The sequence below is a fragment of the Bombina bombina genome, chromosome 3 (assembly GCF_027579735.1).
Source record: "Bombina bombina isolate aBomBom1 chromosome 3, aBomBom1.pri, whole genome shotgun sequence".
Taxonomy (NCBI): domain Eukaryota; kingdom Metazoa; phylum Chordata; class Amphibia; order Anura; family Bombinatoridae; genus Bombina; species Bombina bombina.
The window spans coordinates 812,228,782-812,247,507 of record NC_069501.1 but is presented as its reverse complement, the minus strand read 5'-3'; positions in this window follow the sequence as shown (position 1 = coordinate 812,247,507).

Below are 18,726 nucleotides of genomic sequence, written 5' to 3'. Positions count from 1 at the left end.
GTAAACCGCCGCTACTTACATTATCCTTATGTACCCCTAATCTGCTGCCCCTAACACCGCCGACCCCTATATTATATTTATTAACCCCTAATCTGCCCCCCACAACGTCGCCTCCACCTGCCTACACTTATTAACCCCTAATCTGCCGACCGGACCGCACCGCTATTATTATAAAGTTATTAACCCCTAATCCGCCTCACTAACCCTATAATAAATAGTATTAACCCCTAATCTGCCCTCCCTAACATCGCCGACACCTAACTTCAAACATTAACCCCTAATCTGCCGACCGGAGCTCACCGCTATTCTAATAAATGTATTAACCCCTAAAGCTAAGTCTAACCCTAACACTAACACCCCCCTAAGTTAAATATAATTTTATTCTAACGAAATAAATTAACTCTTATTAAATAAATTATTCCTATTTAAAGCTAAATACTTACCTGTAAAATAAATCCTAATATAGCTACAATATAAATTATAATTACATTGTAGCTATTTTAGGATTAATATTTATTTTACAGGCAACTTTGTAATTTTTTTAACCAGGTACAATAGCTATTAAATAGTTAAGAACTATTTAATAGTTACCTAGTTAAAATAATTACAAAATTACCTGTAAAATAAATCCTAACCTAAGTTACAATTAAACCTATTCACCCTGCCAGGTTCACCGATCGGTCCAGAAGAGCTCCTCCGATGTCCTGATCCAAGCCCAAGCTGGGGGCTGAAGAGGTCCATGATCCAGCTGAAGTCTTCATCCAAGCGGGGCAGAAGAGGTCTTCCATCCGATTGAAGTCTTCATCCAAGCGGGATCTTCTATGGTCATCCATCCGGAGCGGAGCGGCAGGATCCTGAAGATCTGATTGGATCGGCCAATCGGATTGAACTTGATTCTGATTGGCTGATTCCATCAGCCAATCAGAATATTCCTACCTTAATTCCGATTGGCTGATAGAATCCTATCAGCCAATCGGAATTCGAGGGACGCCATCTTGGATGATGTCATTTAAAGGAACCGTCATTCGTCGTTCAGTCGTCGGCCAGGATGGATGTTCCGCGTCGGAGGTCTTCAGGATCCTGCCACTCCGCTCCGGATGGATGACCATAGAAGATCCCGCTTGGATGAAGACTTCAATCGGATGGAAGACCTCTTCTGCCCCGCTTGGATGAAGACTTCAGCCGGATCATGGACCTCTTCAGCCCCCCGCTTGGGCTTGGATCAGGACATCGGAGGAGCTCTTCTGGACCGATCGGTGAACCTGGGGGGGTGAAGACAAGGTAGGAAGATCTTCAGGGGCTTAGTGTTAGGTTTATTTAAGGGGGGTTTGGGTTAGATTAGGGGTATGTGGGTGGTGGGTTGTAATGTTGGGGGGGGGTATTGTATGTTTTTTTTTACAGGCAAAAGAGCTGAACTTCTTGGGGCATGCCCCGCAAAGGGCCCTGTTCAGGGCTGGTAAGGTAAAAGAGCTTTGAACTTTAGTAATTTAGAATAGGGAAGGGCATTTTTTTATTTTTGGGGGGCTTTGTTATTTTATTAGGGGGCTTAGAGTAGGTGTAATTAGTTTAAAATTGTTGTAATATTTTTCTTATGTTTGTAAATATTTTTTTATTTTTTGTAACTTAGTTCTTTTTTATTTTTTGTACTTTAGATAGTTTATTTCATTGTAGTTATTTGTAGGTATTATATTTAATTTATTTATTGATAGTGTAGTGTTAGGTTTAATTGTAGATAATTATAGGTATTTTATTTAATTAATTTATTGATAGTGTAGTGGTAGGTTTAATTGTAACTTAGGTTAGGATTTATTTTACAGGTAAATTTGTAATTATTTTAACTATTTTAGCTATTAAATAGTTCTTAACTATTAAATAGCTATTGTACCTGGTTAAAATAAATACAAAGTTACCTGTAAAATAAATATTAGTCCTAAAATAGCTACAATGTAATTATAGTTTATATTGTAGCTATATTAAAATTTATTTTACAGGTAAGTATTTAGCTTTAAATAGGAATAATTTATTTAATAAGAGTTAATTAATTTTGTTAGATTAAAATTATATTTAACTTAGGGGGGTGTTAGTGTTAGGGTTAGACTTAGCTTTAGGGGTTAATACATTTATTAGAATAGCGGTGAGCTCCGGTCGGCAGATTAGGGGTTAATAATTGAAGTTAGGTGTCGGCGATGTTAGGGAGGGCAGATTAGGGGTTAATACTATTTATTATAGGGTTAGTGAGGCGGATTAGGGGTTAATAACTTTATTATAGTAGCGGTGCGGTCCGCTCGGCAGATTAGGGGTTAATAAGTGTAGGCAGGTGGAGGCGACGTTGAGGGGGGCAGATTAGGGGTTCATATATATAATATAGGGGTCGGCGGTGTTAGGGGCAGCAGATTAGGGGTACATAAGTATAACGTAGGTGGTGGCGCTTTGCGGTCGGCAGATTAGGGGTTAATTATTGTAGGTAGCTGGCTGCGACGTTGTGGGGGGCAGGTTAGGGTTTAATAAATATAATATAGGGGTCGGCGGTGTTAGGGGCAGCAGATTAGGGGTACATAAGTATAACGTAGGTGGCGGTCGGCAGATTAGGGGTTAAAAAAATGTAATCGAGTGGCGGCGATGTGGGGGGACCTCGGTTTAGGGGTACATAGGTAGTTTATGGGTGTTAGTGTACTTTAGAGTACAGTAGTTAAGAGCTTTATGAACCGGCATTAGCCCAGAAAGCTCTTAACTACTGACTTTTTTCCTGCGGCTGGAGTTTTGTCGTTAGATGTCTAACGCTCACTTCAGACACGACTCTAAATACCGGAGTTAGAAAAATCCCATTGAAAAGATAGGATACACAATTGACGTAAGGGGATCTGCGGTATGGAAAAGTCGCGGCTGAAAAGTGAGCGTTAGACCCTATTTTGAGTGACTCCAAATACCGGAGGTAGCCTAAAACCAGCGTTAGGAGCCTCTAACGCTGGTTTTCACGGCTAACGCCAAACTCCAAATCTAGGCCATAGTGAATATATAGGCATTCCATGGGAGTAACCTGTATAACAGTGAGGAAACTTTGCAGGTATGTTCTAATGTTCTAACAATCCAAATTATCTGTGAAAGAAGATCACAAAAGAAGGCTCCTCCTAGTGTAATACTGCATACGGATTCAACGATATCAACGACAAGTAGTGAAAATATACTCACAAGTGGAGCAGCACCAAATGTGCTATATGGCGCAGGCTGAGACCTTAACAGTTTCCCAGCAAACTGATCCTCCAGGGGATGTAGTGGCCTAGGTGTGCCCGGGATAGGTCCAATAAAACTCAGGCTTCCATGTTGTTAAGCATAATTTTTATTGAAAACAATATTAAAAACCATTGGGTATGTACATTACCCAAAGGTGATTTAAAATGGTAAATGCAGTTGATTGCAACACGTTTCTCAGCTTAAACCTAGCTGTTTCATCAGGCATCATTGGTGTAATTTAAACAAGAAAAGGGAGTAGTATTAATATATCCTCCTGCCACCAAGAGAATGCCAAAACTGTTAGTCCAAGTTACAGTTCTAAAAAGTCTAGTAGAAAAGTTATTTGTGCCTTGAGCACAAATGCTTAGGAAATAAATTACCTGGATTCACTTCAATAATGACTAGGGACAACTTAGATTTAGTAGGCAGCTATAATAGAATCATGGTGCAATGATTTTAATGACTGGGACTTAGTCATAGTTGGATACAGGTTATTTAAAAAGTACAGAGCAGGAACGGAAGGTGAAGGTGTTGCTCTGTATGTAAAAGAAAATATAGAAAGGCTGATTTTTCATACATGGGAGAATGCCTAAACAACTTTTTATACCTAAAAATCTATTATGGGGGTTCAAGAAAATACATTTTTGAAGGGTGCCATTTTAGATGCAACCTTTCTGTAAAAGTAAAAAAAAAAAAAGAGAGAACACTGATATGGTTTTCCAAAGAAGTAGCAGATGCTGTAGAAACAAAAAAGATAGCTTATAAAAATGAAAGACACACAGTCAGATGATATTCAAATATGGAGACTCCAACAAAAAAGCCAGGCAGTTAATTAGGAAGGCTAAAGCTCATGGGGAAAATAAGACAGCACAGTCAGCAAAACATGGAGACAAAACCTTCGTTAGATATTTCAGTGAAAGGAGAAAAACTAAGATTGGAATAGTAAAATTTAAAATAGTTCATAGTAGAATAGTAGAAGGAGATAAGCAAATTGAAGACTGTGTAAATAATTACTTCTGTTCTGGCTTCACAAAAGATTGTGAAGAGAGCATGTTTACATGAAAGGATGCTACAAAAAATGGAAATGACCTTAAAATGAATCTTTTTACAGAGGATAAGGTTTTGTTGGCATTATCAAAAATAAATGTAAAAACGTCAATGGGTCCTGATAATATAAATCCATGAGTTTTAAAGGGACCTGGCTCTGTGCTAGGTGCCCCATTAACTGATCTGTTTAATCAGTCACTATTGACAGGAGTTGATCCAGATGATTGGAGAATAGCGAATGTATTGCCTCTTCATAAAAAGGGCAGTAGGGAAGAATCTGGTAACTACAGGCCACCTAGTTTAACTTCATTAGTAGAGAAATTAACATAAACTGTCTTAAAAGAAGGAATTATGACCTACATAAAGACAAACAATTTGAGGACCAAAACAGCATGGTTTTTACTTCAGGGAAATCTTGTCAGACTAATCTAATCTAATTGACCTCTTTGATTATGTAACAAAAGTATTAGACCAGGGTGGAGCAGTTGATGTAGCATATCTAAATTTCAGCAAAGCATTTTAAAATATATCAATATATAGGTATAGATATATATACAAATAAAGTGTATGTATATACATATAAAAACACATAAATACACATGTATATACATATATGCACATATTTATTTGTTTCCTTTATTTATTTTGTAAGCACTTAATACTTACCTTAATGCGCTCTCCATGCTCTGGAGTGCACATTAAGGTAATCATTGTAGCTTCAGGTGAAATTTTCCCCTGTAGCTTTGAAACATTTGCATTAATTTTAACAAAAACAAATGTAAATGTTTAATTTTTTTTTTCTTTTAGTTTAAAACTGAAATACCGAATAGTGCAGGCAATGAATATTCCATGAAGCAAATTTCCCTGAATATCAGTTATGAAAATTTTGTCCGAAACCAAAACATCTCTAATATACATTATAGCCCTTTCCAGTCAAATACCTGGTTGTATACCATATAACTTTTAACACTTATAAAATGTTTTTAGTAATATTTGTGTGAATAATTTTATCAGAAACTGTATACATGAGTATAACACTTTATTTTAATGTATTTATGTTGTGTTTGGTGCACATTTTTCTTTTATGTTTTACACTTTACCCTAGTGGGCTGATTCATCAAGCTCCGAATGGAGCTTGAAGCAGCTGTTTCCATGCGAGCCTCCAGACTCGCCGGAAACAGGAGTTAAGAAGCAGCGGTCTTAAGACTGCTGCTGCTTAACTCGCTCGTCGCCTCTGAGGCGGCAGACAGCAATCCGCCCAATCGTATACAATCGGGTTGATTAACACCTCCTGCTAACGGCGGATTGGCTGCAAATCTGCAGGGAGCGGCATTACACAAGCAGTTCACGAGAACTGCTTGTGCAATGTTAAATGCAGACAGCGTATACTGTCGGAATTTAGTGATGAAGAGCGGACATAATTCTCTATAGCGAATCATGTCTGCCTGGGGCATGATAAATCTACCCCTGAGTCTTCAGTTGCACTAACTCGATGAGCACAAATTCTTTTTGTGCACACCTATTTACTTTCAACTTGTAATATGTGCAAATCAGCACGGTCAGGATATTGCTTATTGCGACCCGCACTCACTTTAGCACACCACTTATAATCTAGCCCTTAATGTTTTGTTTAGTACCTCTGACTGTTGGGATTTTTTTAAAGGTAAAGGGGCCGATTTATCAATGTCGGGCGGACTTGATCCGGTGTAGCCGATCATGTCCGCCAGACATTGCTGAATACCTTTAAATCTGTAGTAAGCAGATTCTTCCCATGTGATCTTACTTCCTGCTAACATAGTATAAGCAATTCTAGCAGTTAATTTGCTCTCCATTTCTAATAATGAATTGACATACATTAACTACTCTCCCTAATACTTAAATATTTTTTAAATATGGATTTTTCACATTAATGCTACAATTTTTTAAACATTGTCAATGTTTTATGCTAACCACTTTTACTAACTGTGTGTATCTTTGTCTTAAATTAAGTACAATCATTGATTAGTCAATACTAAGGAGCCCATTTAACAAGCTCCGTAGGGAGCTTGTGGGCCCGTGTTTCTGGCGAGTCTGCAGACTCGCCAGAAACACAAGTTATGGAGCAGCGGTGTGAAGAATCGCCAGAAATCAACCCAATCAAATACGATTGAGTTGATTGACACCCCCCTGCTGGCTGCCGATTGGCCACGAGTCTGCAGGGAGCGGCGTTGCACCAGCAGCTCTTCTGAACTGCTGGTGCAATGCTGAATACAGAGAGCGTATTTCTCTCCATATTTAGCGAGGTTTGCGGACCTGATTCGCAGTGTCAGATCAGGTCCGCAAGACCTTTCTTAAATAGGGGCCTAAATATTATTTCTACTTACTTACTTACTTACTAGGACAGGGTAGCAGATTCAGGAGAAATTTGAGGAAGCATTTTTTTACAGAAAGGGTGGTGGATTCATGAAATAAACTTCCATTTGAGGTAGTAAACACAAAGACAGTACTCCATGGCTCCATGGTTGCCAATCTTCAGTTCCAGGGTCGCCGGTCTTCAGTTCCAGGGTTGCCGGCCTTCAGCTCCACGGTTATTGGTCTTCAGTTCTGCCCTCCGCTCCGTGCCGGCTTGTTCTTTGAAGAAGAAAGAAGAGGTCATCGCTTGGAAGAAGACTTCACTGCCTGGAACAAGACCTTCTCCACCGGACTTCAGGAACTGTGAGTACCAACCTGGGGTTTAGACTTAGGTTTTTTTTTAATTTTTGGGGGGATTGTTTTTTTTAGATTAGGGACGGGCACTTCTTAAAAGAACTGAAACCATTTTAAGGGCAATGCTCATTCAAATGCCCTTTTCAGGGCAATGGGTAATTTAGTTTTTTAGTGATAGGTTTATTTATTTTGGTGGGTGGGTGGTTTTACTGTTAGAGGGGGGACTTAGTATTTTTTATGGAAAAGAGCTGATTTCTTTAGGGCACTGCCCTATAAAAGGCCCTTTTAAGGACTGTTGGTAATTAAGCATTAGATTAGGGGGTGTTTTTTGGTGCGGGGGGAGCTTTTTTATTTTGATAGGGATTAGGTATATTTTTTTTATTTGTAATAATTTTGTTTTTTATTTTCTGTAATTTTAGCTTATTTATTTTCTGTAATTTTAGCTTAATTTAAACTTATTTTTTTATTTTTAAAGTAATGTTAGTTTTTTAATTTTAATTGTAATTCAGTTTTAGTTTAATTTATGTAATGGGGTTCATTTAGGGAGTGTTAGGTTAGGGGGCTTAGTGTTTAGTTATTTGCTTTGTGGCCTTTGGTGGTTTAGGGGTTAATGGATTTATTAGCATTGCGTTGTTGGCTTTGGCGGGTTAGGGTTAATTATTTAATAGGTTAATTGCATTGTGGGTTAATGGCTGATTAGGGGGTAATAGTTTTAATAGGTAGTTTGCGATGTTGGGGTTGGCGGTTTAGGGGTTAATACTTTAATTAATAGTTGCGATGTGGGTTTGATGGCGGATATAGGGGTTAATAGTTTAATTAGTCATATTGCATTGTGGGGGGTTGTCGGTTTCTGGGTTAATACTTTTATTAGTTCCAATGTGGGTTTGATGGAGGATATAGGGGTTTTACGTGTCAGATTTACTTTTGGGAGGCGTGTTAGACTTTTACGGGAGACTTGATATATATATTTTATTTTTCTTAGGCGCCGGCACATTTCTGGACATTGGTAGTTTATCTTACTTACGGCACTTTATGAACTGCTGGCGCGGTATATGTAATATCCCAATGTGCGAGGTGAAATTATGGGCAGCGCGGGTTTCAGCGCTTGCGCTGAAGCCTGTGCCATATATGTAAGCTCGCCCATAATATGGGTATACTTGATGGCCCTTTTTAGTTCTTATCTACCGTCAAATTCTATGTTTCTATGTTTCAAATTCTATATGCTGCTTGATAATATGGCAATGGGTACAATTTCTGGTTGCTTACACTTCATTTTTAATCCTAGAGCAACTCAATATTGTTTTAACCGAGCCTATATGAGAAGATTAATAAATGAAACTACTTAGTTATGGAAACTTACTTTTTGATAGAATATTTTACAACACTGTCATGCCAGCATAATCTTGCATAATACAATGGAAAACGGCATTCACACCCTCATTGTTTAGTTCCTCTAAGATTAGATACTATGGGGCCGATATATCATCGGTCTGTCTGACATGATCTGCTCAGTGATCATGTCTGACAGACATCAATGAATGCCGACAGAATATGCTGTTGGCAATTATCATTGCACAAGCAGTTCTTGTGAACTACTTGTGCGATGCCGGCCCATGCAAATTCGCGGCCAATCCAATTCCCGGCCACTAGCAAGGAGTGTCAATCAGCCCAATTGTATAGAATTGGGGGGATTAATGTCCGCAGCTTCAGAGCAGGTGGACTAGTCATGGAGCAGCAGTCGATAATTCCGCCCCTTTATGTTAATATAAAACAACTATCAAATTAAAAATATTATGTTATTTTATTTGACCAAATCAAAAATTTCTTTAACAACATTCAGTTTATTTTTTTTATTTTTTTTTATCTTTATCAAAATATTTTACTTCAACATACACATGAATTTCAAATACACAAATTACGGGAACAAATTTAGTTTCTTTATTTTATGATTATTTTTATTTATACCAATATATATATATATGTTCGATACTTCTGTAACTGTGGAGCCTGCATTTGCCTTTGAATTAAGATTCCCACTGCGGATACCTATTGGATTCTTGGGCTGCAGCTTTATTACGTCTATGTGCTCTCTTCATACCTCATTAGTTGAGGTTTTTTATGTGAGTGTATCCTATTGTGTGTCATTTATGTTCTATTAAAGCAGTTTTACACTATGTTTGCTTTTCTGGTTCCTTTTATATGACACCTATACTGGAATTGGAAGTTACTACTTACTAAAGAGAGCACGAGGACATTTGGAGGATTCTACTATCCATATTCCAAGATACTAAAGTCTACACTCTGGGAGATCCAGTTGATCGTTCTATCTTTTCTACAGGGAGTGCCTTACTCTTTCATTAAAAAGTGCTACATTCTTACCTCATGTGATTGAGGTTCATTCAAGTAAGTGTACATCTAATAGGGAACTAACGCCTGAAGACTGTGCTCTCCATATTTGATGTGCTCCTGATTACTTCTGATCGTTTAGGATTTTTTACAGCTAATAGACATTTGTATCACATTATATTATTTCATTTTACTATATATTGCTATAATATTTTACTGTAAACTGTATTGTAAACTGTATTGTATTTTATTTATTTATTTACTTATTGTATTTTCTAGTTTGAGTTTTCTGCGCCACCCTGCCTCTTTCTATTTATGTCTCTTTATTGAGGAGTGATAGGTCTCCTCTGCCATTTGGGGTTTGGCAGCTGGATACATCTTGCTGGTATTTTTTATGAGGTGCTGGGTATAGAATATATACCTTGTGGCATAGCTTTTATTTGACAGTGAGCGCCTAGGAGTGATTCAGTGGATTCTTTCTACTGGTTCATTTATCTTCTGTCTCAATATATATATATATATATATATATATATATATATATATATATATTCATTGCATATATAGTACAAAGTGCTTTGAAGTTCCAAAAACCTTTATAGGTATCCTTTACCTTGATGCTTTAGTAACTACTGGAACCATTTAGCATACATTGACGAATAGCATAGTGGAGAAATTAGAAGTCTTAAATAAAAATAAAAGTGATGATTAAGATATTATTTCAGTTATACATTTGTTGACATTTGAATAAAAGGATTTTAGCCATTGAATATTTATTTAATGTAGGTTCTTATTCCCATTAGCCAAATCCAAAAAATATTTTGTTACACTATAAGGCAGGGGCGGGCAGGACATAGATCGCGGTCTACCAGTGGATCACAAGTGAATTTTGAAGTAATGGCCTGGATTTGAAAAGTCTGCATAAGAGAAAGAGAAAGATTTTTCACACATCTACGGCGGCGAGGCTCTTCACAATCTAGAATTCGAGATAGAATCTAGATTCTGAGTGAAGAGCCTCGCCGCCGTAGATGTGTGAGAAATCTTTCTCTTTCTCTTATGCAGACTTTTGAAATGGGCTATGACTCTGAGTCTATGATGAAGGTATGGGCACTGTCCTTCAGCATACATGACGCGGCGTGTAGCTGAACTTGCTGCCCCAGCTTTGGTTACAGGACCTGCCCCCTAATCAACCTGACATGGCATCCAGCCAATGAAATTACTTTGTAGAATGAGTCTCGAGCCGCCTTGATTGTGACGATCATACCCAGGCACGGTACACAGATCAGGTTGCTTGACGGTCACAGCGTGACATAAAGAGAGAGCTCTCGCAGTAAGTAAAGACAGAGCAAATCAGATGAGAGCCGTTATGTTCTTTAGTGTGCGCACATAACGAGTCCCCTATTCTGATGCTGGCGTGTGATAATTAACCAGCCATGGTGGCTGGTTATTACTAACGCAGGCTCGGTGTAGGAATTAGCGCTCCGAAAATTGACCAGAGATCTGATCTCTTGTTAATTTTCTAAAAGTGCCCTAAATGCCCTCAAAATAAAAAGGCATTATAGTTTTTTATTTAAAAAAAATGTAGCCCTAAGTGTAATATTTCAAAGTAAATTAAGCGATATTGGTGCATCAATTTTAAAAGCATTTTAAGATGTAATAATATATTGTCCTATATGTTTTCTGCTTGTCATTTTACAAAATATTTTTAATGGCCAAGTAGGTATTGATTAGACATGAAATTAATATTATGCTAAAAATATACTCATATATAATGTGATAATTTACTAGTTTGGTGATAATACACAATAATTACTACAGTGTTTTACAGTGTTTCATTGATTTATGGGTAAATGCCCCTTTTTCAATTAGTAAAAATATGTTTTGTTTTTTTTCAAGCCAAGCAGCTGTGCAAGGAGGAATGGCTCTAATCTCTATTCCTCGCATGCTCAAACAGATGAAAGTAATTTTGTGCTCAACTGTCTATAAGTAATTAGGCCAGGATGTAAAGGGGCCTTTATGTATCAGTTCAGAAAGACCTATACTCCTAGCATGCAGAATAATTATGAGCAATCTTCTTCATCTGTAAGGTATACCTTATGCATTTTACATGAGTCCCTATTATTAACATGACCTGACTATTAAAGCTCCATTGAATCTGGCATTTTCTTTTTTCATGCAACTGACTGAAATTCCCCAGAAATGTAACAATTTGGAAATAGTGATGCTGATGATTTGTTTCAGCTGTAATTTGTGTTTTTTTCCCTTGTTGTTTGTCTAGTAAAGATATAAGCCAGTGGGTCTCTATTACACACCAACAAATGCTCTGATTTTGTAATATTATTTTATTTTGTTTTTCTTAATATTTGTTGCATGTTAAATTTATACTATAACTATACGCTAAGTGATCCCATCTGCAGGAAAATTGTTGGATTCCTTTAATGTTTTTAAATTAAATGGTCACCAATAAACAGTTCGCATGAGAACAGGGGAAAATAGAATTTATTTTTAATATATTTGTTTTCAGTAATAAGAATTACAAAATACATATTAAATATTTTATTAACAAAATGCAAACTAAGTACAGGTGGCCCTTGTTTTACAACGGTTCAATTTACACCGTTTCAGAATAACAACCTTTTTTTCCAATCATGTGACTGCTATTGAAAAGCATTGAGAAGCAGTGCATTTATTAAACTAGCCAGTAGGTGGAGCTGTCCGCTTGTGTTGCAGCAAAGCCAAGCAAGCTGAAATTAATCAGTTTAACCAGACCTGAGCTATAGAGCAGATTTCAAAGAAACAAGATCTTCCTGTCTATAAATCAGTCCAGATTGGAATGCATAGAAAGAACTGTTTGCAGAAAAATGCAAGTGAAGTCTGTGTTGTGTGATTATTTTATTAGGTTTATAATGCTGTTTAGCAAATTAATTTGTTCATTTAACTTAGTTTAATTATATATTCTGTGTTGTGTGGTTATTTTATTAGGTTTATAATGCTGTTTAGCATTAAAGTCTTCATTTCAAAGCTTTAAAAATAATGTATTTGGTGTTACTTATGACAATTTTGAGAGGGACCTGGAACCTATCTCCCTCATTTCCCATTGACTTACATTATAAACTGGGTTTCAATTTACAACGGTTTCGATTTACAACCATTCCTTCTGGAACCTAACCCCGGCGTAAACTGAGGGCTACCTGTATATATTTTTCACATTATATATATAATACATTATGATCTTTCCTAGAAAATATACTGTATATGTGCTTTTATATTAAAATTAAGTTTTTAACATTGTACATTGTCAGCGTTCCACACAATGTTTAACCTCTTAAGGACATATGACAGAATTTTTCCATCATAAAACAATTGAGCAAACTGAAAGCTGTGTTCTTAAAGGGTTAAACCCTTGAAGGGAAATATTTAAAGGGACAGTCAACACCAGGATTGTTGTTGTTTTAAAGGATAGATAATCCCTTAATTACTCATTCCCCAGTTTTGCATAACCAACACAGTTAAAATTATACATATTTTACCTCTGGAATTACCTTGTATCTAAGCCTCTGCAGACTACCCCCTTAGTTCAGTTCTTTTGACAGACTTGCATTTTAGCCAATCATTGCTCACTCCTCTGTAAATTGCTCACTCCTCGGTAAATTCACATGCATGAGCTCAATGTTATCTATATGAAACACATGAACTAATGCCCTCTAGTGGTAAAAAAAACCTGTCAAAATGCATTTAGATTGGAGGCGGCCTTCAAGGTCTAAGAAATTAGCATATGAACCTCCTAGGTTTAGCTTTCAACTAAGAATACCAAGAATACAAAACAAAATTGGTGATAAAAGTAAATTGGAAAGTTGTTTAAAATTACATGCCCTATTTGAATCCGGAAAGTTTTTTTTGGACTTGACTGTCACTTTAAGTAAAGGGTTATACAGATTAAGAGATAGTTTACAAGTGGAGAACTAAATTATTGCACGCCAGCAAACGGGCAATTTGTCAGTTTGCAGGTGCACGATAATTAACCAGCCATTACAAGTGCTCAGTAGCAATTAGCGCTCAGAAAATTAACCAGAGATCTGATCTCTGGTTAGTTTTCTAAAAGTGCCCCAAATGCTCTCAAAATAGAGGGCATTTTAGTTTTTTATGTTTAATAAAAAAACAACTGCAGTAGGCAGTTTTTGGGGTCTTAAGTTGGTGGTTTACTGGGGACACACAGTTCCTATAGACTGCAGTGTAAAGGCACTTTTCAGTGCTTCCCTCCCCCCTATATATATGACTATATAAATATACACTCACCGGCCACATTATTAGGTACACCTGTTCATTTGCTTGGTAACACAAATTGCTAATCAGCCAATCACATGGCAGCAACTCAATGTATTTAGGCATCTAGAGGTGGTGAAGACAACTTGCTAATGTTCAAACCGAGCATCAGAATGGGGAAGAAAGGGGATTTAAGTGACTTTGAACATGGCATAGTTGTTGGTAATAGACGGGCTGGTCTGAGTATTCAAAAAACTGCTGATCTACTGGGATTTTCACGCACAACCATCTCTAGGGTTTACAGAGAATGGTCCGAAAAAGAGAAAATATCCAGTGAGCGGCAGTTGGGTGGACAAAAATGCCTTGTTGATGTCAGAGGTCAGGAGAGAATAGGCAGATATGATAGAAAGGCCACAGTAACTCAAATAACCACTTGTTCCAACCAAGGTATGCAGAATACCATCTCTAAACACACTACACGTTGAACCTTGAAGCAGATAGGCTACATCAGCAGAAGACCACACCGGGTGCCACTCCTGTCAGCTAAGAACAGGAAACTGAGGCTACAATTCACACAGGCTCACCAAAATTGGACAATAGAAGATTGGAAAAACTTTGTCTGGTCTGATAAATCTCGATTTCAGCTGTGACATTCAGATGGTAGGGTCAGAATTTGGTGTAAACAACATGAAAGCATGGATCCATCCTGACTTGTATCAACGGTTCAGGCTGGTGGTGGTGTAATGGTGTGGGGGATATTTTCTTGGCACACTTTGTGCCACTTCATACCAATCGAGCATTGTTTAAATGCCACAGCCTACCTGAGTATTGTTGCTGAACATGTCCATCCCTTTATGACTACAGTGTACCCATCTTCTGATGGCTACTTCCAGCAGAATAATGCACCATGTCACAAAGATCAAATCATCTAAAACTGGTTTCTTGAACATGAAAATAAGTTCACTCTACTCCAATGGCCTCCACAGTCACCAGATCTCAATCAAATAGAGCACCTTTGGGATGTGATGGAATGGGAGATTTGCATCATGGATGTGCAGCCATCAAATCTGCAGCATTATGTCAATATGGACTAAAATGTCTAAGAAATGTTTTCAACACCTTGTTGAATTTATGCCATGAAGAATTGAGGCAGTTCTGAAGGCAAAATGGTGTCCAACCCAGTTCTAGCAAGGTGTACCTAATAAAGTAACATGCTTCTGATTGCGTGCTTTAGGTCTAATGTGGTGTCGGGTTAGCGCACATGAAAAATTTGTTTTCTTTTCTACAGGTGAGAGGAGAGTTCATGAGTCTATATTCCCAGAAATAACTCTTCCCTACCACTAGGAGGAGGAAAATATTCCCAAACCCCAAGAGCTCTATAAAACCCCTCCCAACTCACAGGTCTTGTCTTTGCCTCCACTGATGGGAGGTGAAGAAGGACAATTTGCTTATGATTCCTCAGAGAGATGGCTTTTAGTCTATGTTGAGGTCCATTTTCCCCTCAGAGTACACTGTTTTTTACTGTTTGTCAGAAGGATGTATATGGGGTATGGTTAGTGGTCCTCTTTTTCACCTCATGGGAAATTTTGGCACTAACTTTCAATAGTGGTCACAGGAACTTGTCTTTTGCCTCCTCATATGGATCTACAATATTTTCATATTACATAACCTCTTCTGAAATTTTTTAAGACTGGTTTGGTTTTCTACTGGTTGTTTACTGGAAGATGAGTGTCTACTGGTAAGTAATATATTTTTATTTATATGACACTGTAGCCTTGTTTGAGCAATTATAATTATATATATTTATTACTTTATATCATTATTATTCACAGGTTTTTTTGCGTGCTCAGGTGAGTAACTTTTCCCAGGGTGTCGGCTTTCGGGTTAGCGCACATATGCCTCTAGTACACACACGTTGTTTTTTGCACTGTAAACTCCCCTTTAACAGCTTAGTCTTCCTATTCAGCTGAGCACTATTCAGGCTTCAGGTGTGGAGTCTACTTGTCCCCTGCTTTATTTTTGTTTGCTTTTATTAAGCTTCTTTATGTGGAGGTACATTTTTCCAATTCTCAAGAGTTTTTTTAAGGGAATATAATTATTTATGCTATTGTAGTAACATAGTAACATAGTAGATGAGGTTGAGTTCAACCTATACAAATATATAGTAAAATACTTACAAAAAGCTTCAGCTAAACTTAAATAATACCACTAAAAGGTGACCCATTTAATACAAGCAACCATATCCATGAATTCTGTTTCTAGACAGAAATGTATCCAAACAATTTTTAAATGTATCTTATTAGCATTCACTACCTCGTTTGGTAATGAGTTCCACAATTTTATTGCTTTTACAGTGAAAAAACTTTTCTGTTGCAGGAGATTAAATCTCCTTTCCTCCATCCTTAAATTGTGACCGCTTGTCACAAAAATGGGCCTTGAATATATTTATATAAAGTAATCATGTTCCAATCAGCCAATAGAATGTGAACTCAATCTGATCAGCCAATCGGATTGAACGTGAATCTGATTGGCTGATTCCATCAGCCAATCAGAATTTTCCTACCTTAATTCCGATTGGCTGATAGAATCCTATCAGCCAATCGGAATTCGAGGGACGCCATCTTGGATGATGTCCCTTAAAGGAACCTTCATTCTGTTTTAGGACGTCGGAAGAAGAGGATGGATCCACGCTGGAGGTCTTGAAGATGGAGCCGCTTGTCATCGGATGGAAGAACATAGAAGATGCGGCTTGGATGAAGATGTTTGCCGGTCCGGATCTACTCTTCTGCTCGGATAGAATGAAGACTTCTGCCTGAAGATGGAATTCTTTAGCCGCCGCTTGGATCAAGACTTCAGCCGGAGGACGGACGTCACTCTTCAGGCCCTGCTTGGGCTTGGATGAAGACTTCGGAGGCTCTTCTGGAACCCGGGGTGGTGAAGACAAGGTAGGGAGATCTTCAGGGGCTTAGTGTTAGGTTTATTTAAGGGGGGTTTGGGTTAGATTAGGGGTATGTGGGTGGTCGGTTGTAATGTTGGGGGGTATTGTATGTTTTTTTTTTTACAGGCAAAAGAGCTGAATTCTTTGGGGCATGCCCCACAAAGGGCCCTTTTAAGGGCTGGTAAGGTAAAAGAGCTTTTCTATTTTAATTTTAGAATAGGGTAGGGCATTTTTTTATTTTGGGTTTCTTTTTTTTTTTTAGGGGGCTTAGAGTAGGTGTAATTAGTTTAAAATTGTTGTAATATTTTTCTAATGTTTGTAAATATTTTTTTATTTTTTGTAACTTAGTTTTTTTTTATTTTTTGTACTTTAATTAGTTTATTTAATTGAATTTATTTGTAGGTATTGTATTTAATTAATTTATTGATAGTGTAGTGTTAGGTTTAATTGTAGATAATTGTAGGTATTTTATTTAATTAATTTATTGATAGTGTAGTGTTAGGTTTAATTGTAACTTAGGTTAGGATTTATTTTACAGGTAATTTTGTAATTATTTTAACTAGGTAGCTATTAAATAGTTATTAACTATTTAATAGCTATTGTACCTGGTTAAAATAATTACAAAGTTGCCTGTAAAATAAATATTAATCCTAAAATAGCTACAATATAATTATAATTTATATTGTAGCTATATTAGGATTTATTTTACAGGTAAGTATTTAGTTTTAAATAGGAATAATTTATTTAATAAGAGTTAATTTATTTCGTTAGATTTAAATTATATTTAACTTAGAGGGGTGTTAGGGTTAGGGTTAGACTTAGCTTTAGGGGTTAATAAATTTATTAGAATAGCGGTGAGGTCCGGTCGGCATATTAGGGGTTAATACTTGAAGTTAGGTGTCGGCGATGTTAGGGAGGGCAGATTAGGGGTTAATACTATTTATTATAGGGTTGTTGAGGCGGGAGTGAGGCGGATTAGGGGTTAATAACTTTATTATAGTAGCGGTATAGTAGCGGTAAGGTCCGGTCGGCAGATTAGGGGTTAATAATTGTAGGTAGGTGGAGGCGACGTTGGGGGCGGCAGATTAGGGATTATTAAATATAATATAGGGGTTGGCGGTGTTAGGGGCAGCAGATTAGGGGTACATAGGGATAACGTAGGTGGCGGCGGTGTGCGGTCGGCAGATTAGGGGTAAAAACATTTTAATAGAGTGGCGGCGATGTGGGGGGGCCTTGGTTTAGGGGTACATAGGTAGTTTATGGGTGTTAGTGTACTTTAGAGCACAGTAGTTAAGAGCTTTATGAACCGGCGTTAGCCCAGAAAGCTCTTAACTCCTGACTTTTTTCTGCAGCTGGAGTTTTGTCGGTAGACTGTAAATACCAGCGTTAGAAAGATCCCATTGAAAAGATAGGATACGCAAATGGCGTAGGGGGATCTGCGGTATGGAAAAGTCGCGGCTGGAAAGTGAGCGTTAGACCCTTACCTACACGACTCTAAATACCAGCGGTAGCCCTAAACCAGCGTTAGGAGCCTCTAACGCTGGTTTTGACGGCTAACGCCAAACTCTAAATCTAGCCATTAGATAGCTACAATGTAACTATTAGTTATATTGTAGCTAGGTTAGGTTTTATTTTACAGGTAGGTAAGTATGTATTTAGTTTTAAACAGGAATTATTTAGGTATTAATTGTAATTTTTATTTAGTTTTATTTTAATTATGTTAAAGTTAGTGGTGTTAGGCTTAGGGTTACATTAGGGTTAGACTTAGGGTTAGGTTTAGGGGTTAATAACTTTAGTATAGTGGCGGCGACGTTGGGGGCGACAGATTAGGGGCTAATAAGTGTATTGTAGGTAGCGACGACATTAGGGGCAGCAGATTAGGGGTTAATAAGTGTAGGTAGGTGGCGGCGACATTGGGGGCGGCAGATTAGGGGTTAATAAGTGTAATGTAGGTGGCGGCGATGTTGGGGGTGGCAGATTAGTGGTTAATAAGTGTAATGTAGGTGTCGGCGTTGTTGGGGGTGGCAGATTAGGGATGTTTAGACTCTGGGTTTATGTTAGGGTGTTAGGTGTAAACATAACTTTTCTTTCCCCATAGGAATCAATGGGGCTGTGTTATGGTGCTTCACGCTCCTTTCTTGCAGGTGTCAGGCATTTTTTTTTAGCCGGCTCTCACCATTGATGTCTATGGGGAAATCGTGCACAAGCTTGTAAAACC